A 5,000-nucleotide genomic window follows, 5' to 3' on the forward strand; every position below is an offset into this window, starting at 1 on the left:
AAAGGCATTTAAAGTAATCCCATGCTCAACGTAGGATTTTAAGCCTCTTTCTGTAAATATTTGCTGAAAAAGAGAGAGAGAGAGAGAGAGAGAGAGAGAGAGAGAGAGAGAGAGAGAGAGAGATTAATAAAAACTGGGCTCCTGTACACAACACTACTGCATAATATTTGTTGGTGCATTATAGCAGTGCAGGTTGCTGCTCACAGAAAACGAGCAGGTGCAAGGAAAGGACCCAAACTGTCAAGTTTTCAGTGATGGCTGGCTGGTTTAGTTCAGATGGTCAGCATCGTCTCGCGGTAAGGATTAGTCGTCTTTAAACACTATAGTATGATGTATCTATTGATTTAACATGCTTTAATTCCTACCATTACTTTTCTGTTGTTATTTCACTATGGTATTTCTTTATACAAGTTACTGAGTTTATACAACTAATATAAAGCGAAATATAGTCGTCTGGTGTACCACTCATTCATTTTTAGAAACTTTAATGCAACCCAAAACATCAACACACATTTCACATCGCCTCTGCAAAGGTTAATGCTTCACAAGGATATTGTACAGCAATTTTTATTCGTTTTTCTTTATGAGAAAAAAAATTATGGCCAAAACCGAAATAGCCAGAGGGGTGTTGCAATGCTTGCATCAACGTATCCCTAAGCTTTGTCTTACATAGCGTAAATATGGCATGTCTTTTGACTAAAAAAAAAAAAACTTATTAAGATAGCTATTATCTATTAGCCAACATCGTTAGCTAATTGGCAATAGAAAATCTCATTATCAGACTTTGATTTCTAAATTATGAAAATAAACTCATTTACAGGGTTTCATATGCTCATGATTTTTTTTAGTCTTGTTCCTACCCTAGAATAAAAAAAAAAAAAGTATCATACTAACTTCGAGTTATCAATTGAGGAACTCAGTAATTTTTTTATGGTAAAAAAAACACACACACAACGCGTGTATATAGCCTTAGTTCTACTATTAAAACATTTCCATCATAGATACGTGTTTAAAAAATACTTTAGCTATTTCAGTATTTTGGGTATGTGATAGTAGAACATCCAGAAATAAACGATATGCAGTGACCAACTTTTCAGTGAAATATTATGATATGTGGTGAATCGGGACTTTGGGTCCTCTCCTATATAGAATGCATCGTTAAACTACATGCCTTTTCTCTTCATATGATATTATTTGTAAATTCAGCCTTCATATTTATAACACAAGCAGATACAGTGGTACTCTTAGCTTTTACATCTTCGCTATACATGGAAGATAGTGAAAGGACCACGATATTGACATTAGAGTGACACCTCTTAATCATATATGTGATGAGGATCCATTTCTAAGAGCGGTATTACCTGAAAACTAAGATTAATTTGCTTTCTTTTTTAAATTTCATGATATATAATAAATGTCACATTCTTTTTCTTCATCCCAGCTTTTTTTTATCTTCTTTTTCTTTCCATCCTACTCTTTCTTCATCTTCTATTTATCATTTTCTATTTCTTCGTTTTGTTGTTTTTTCGTTACTTTCTTCTGACTCACTAATAAAGGTGCACAAAGCTTCATTCTTTGCCTGTGATTGGACAGCTCACGGCTACAGTAAATAACTGGTGTGACGTTATCCACCCCAGCCAATAAGTGCACAAGAGAAAACACAGCCACTAACTAATCAGAAAAACACTAAATCACAGCAGGAACCAATAAGATGAAGAAAATTCCTGCCACACACACTCTCACTCTCTCTCTCTCTCTCTCTCTCTCTCTCTATATATATATATATATATATATATATATATATATATATATATATATATATATATATATATATATCAATTCTCTTGGTATCTAAAGTTTCAGAAAAGCACTGTTCATATCAAGCACAGTTTGGTAAAGAAAACACTACTGTAAGCCTGTTTTACTTAGGTGGTATCGACGTGAGCCGATATGATTTTAGACATTTATAGAAAATCTGAATCATATTCGTATATTTTAGTACACAAAAGAATAAAAAAGAAGTAGCAAGACCAATCATAATTTGTTGGAAAGCAACCTTTACTATAATATTTTACCCAATTGTAATTCGTACCTTTCTCTTATTTCGTTCGTCTTCATATTATGGTAGAATGGGGAGCTACGAGGCTAAAAAGGTGTTGACAGGTTAGTATATCAAAGTTCTTTTCATTTGCCCCTTAGACGACAGGTTACAAAGAGTAAAGGAGATAAAGAGAGAAGTAAATTTTCAACGGGTGGAAAATCATACAATAAGACGTAACGAACGGAAGAAAGGGAAGAGGAAGGTAAAAAGAAAGATAAAGATGAGAGAAAAAAAAGTTAATGACTGAAAGGAATACAATGGAAATGTGGAAAATAACGCCTGGAGTGTATGGTGCCTGATGAGAGGAGCAGAAGCAGAGACCGAAGAAAAAGCTGGTGAAGACAAGAAACGACTAGGTAGGCGTTATATATGTGTGTGTGTGTATATATATATATATATATATATATATATATATATATATATATATATATATATATATATATATATACTTCAAAGTGAAGCATATTCGGTCTTTATCCTTCGCAGAGATCTCCATCATTGGTTAATTCAATGTTCACCAACAGCTTTACCTTTCTTTTCCCTTCACTGACCATCCTGATCAACTAGCACTAGCCTTCAACTTTGCTATCCTCCACGACCTATAGCAACTGGTGGGACACCCTACTCGTATTCCCAACAATATTGGAGATACTCCCAAAATTCTTGATTTTTTCCTTACCTATAATCCTTCTGCTTATGCTGTTACCCTAATTTCTCCCTTTGGCTCCTTCGATCACAATAATCATATCTGTATCTTAACTCATCTCCCTAATCCCTCCCCAGGAACCTCCAGAGCGGAAGTGCATTTGGGGTTTTGCCACTGCCATATGTGGGGACCTGAGGACGTATTAAGCTAAGTTTTCCTGAAATCATTACTCTTTACGTGTCAGAGACCTATCTCTGTGTGCTGGGCACATATCAGAAGCGATAATGTCTGGCATGGAGGAGTACAATCTTCACTCTTTTCTCAACCTTAACTTTCCAAATCTTGATTTAACAAAGCCTGTTCCCGTGCTATTCATGATAAAGAGGTTGTCCACAAAAGGTACTAGAGCCTTCCAGAACTTAAATCTCAAGCAATTCATATTTATGCCTGGATTAATGCTAAGTCTGTTCATTAATTTACAAAAACACTCCTTCATTAATAGGAAATGTTAAAATCTTTCGAAATCCAATTCCCCTCGAGACTCCTGGTATCTGGCCAAAAACAACTCCAATAACTTCACTTCTTCATCTTTCCCTCCTTTATTTCATCCTGATGGCACCAGTGCTATCAAATCTGTCTCTAAAGCTGAACTTTTCTGCTAATAACTCTACCTTGGATGATCCTGGGTTTGTTCCTCCCTCTTCTCCTCCCTCTGACTATTTCATGCGTTACATAAAATTCCTCACAATGAGGTTTTTCATGCCTTTCCTGGACAGAACACTAGGAAGTCTTATAGAACTGATGGGGTCCCTCCTATTGTTGTGAAAAACTGTGTCTCCGTGCTTCCACCTTGCCTGGCTAAATTCTCTCAACTCTATCAACTTTTACCTTTCCTTCTTGCTGGAAGTTTGTTTGCCTGACTTTGGATCTCTTTAAGATTTCTCATTGGGGTATAGAAAACTTATTAGTGTTCAATGTCTCCATCTATCAACTCAACACAACCCTCCAGACAACTATCCCCTTCTTCAATGATCCTTAACTGTCTCTCTCTTCCATAATAAATATTCTTGGTCCATCCTTTACTTTAATCTAAACATGAAACTTCACATCTGATCTCTTGCAAAAACAGATTTTATAAGGTTGGGCTTTCTGAGGCGTCTCAATCAAGTTTCTCTCACCGCCTCTCAAATTGCTAACTCTGTACGAGGGCTTTATATGCCCATGTATGAAATACATGTATGGGGCTCTTTACAGGTTAAGATTTGTCAGTTCATGTCTGAGACAAATACCATTTTCATATGTTTTGCACAGGGAGAGAGAGAGAGAGAGAGAGAGAGAGAGAGAGAGAGAGAGAGAGAGAGATTTCTAACAAGGGAGGTAATCATACTTGAAGAAAAAAAAAATCTCAAATCCTTGTACTAATAATGCCAGAAACATCGGTTCGGAGGTAGTACAGTAGGAGTGGAGCAAGATGTAGGAATATGACTGAACTAATCAGAAGAACCAAGTGGAAAAAACTTTCACGTGGAACTCGTGCGATGAAACGTTGAAATGTAAGAAAAGATAAAGAATATTAAACTTCTCTCCAAGATTCATATGAATGTAACTGAGGAGCTGCACAAATTGCTCTAGTCTAGGTCATGCAGAATAATATAAATAGTGAACACTGAAATCTCCAACTACAGATATCTACATAGTTGGAGTTAGCACAAGTGAATTCGACAAGAAAGCGATCATGAAATTTCAATATGACTTAATTGGAGAGCGTGAGCTAGAGTAGGTTATTTGAAGTTTAATTAGATAATGTTTCCTCTTTCCCAAGATGAAAGTACTTCAGTGGACAATCATCCTCTCCTGAGCTAGATGAAGGTCACTATGTAAATGTTTATCAATATTTATTGTGCAAGAACACAGTTTTCTAACCATTTTTATCGTTAGACTTATCGTGAGACTAGTCGCTGAAAAAAATATATATATATATATATATATATATATATATATATATATATATATATATATATATATATATATATATATATATATATATATATATATATATATATATATATATATATATATATATATATATATATATATATATATATATATATATATATATATATATATATATATATATATATATATATATATATATATATATATATATATATATATATATATATATATATATATATATATATATATATATAGTCTACACTATTCATCTTTAGATACGAAATTAGTAATCTCTTT

Source organism: Portunus trituberculatus, chromosome 37, assembly GCF_017591435.1.
Source record: "Portunus trituberculatus isolate SZX2019 chromosome 37, ASM1759143v1, whole genome shotgun sequence".
NCBI classification, from domain to species: Eukaryota; Metazoa; Arthropoda; class Malacostraca; order Decapoda; family Portunidae; genus Portunus; species Portunus trituberculatus.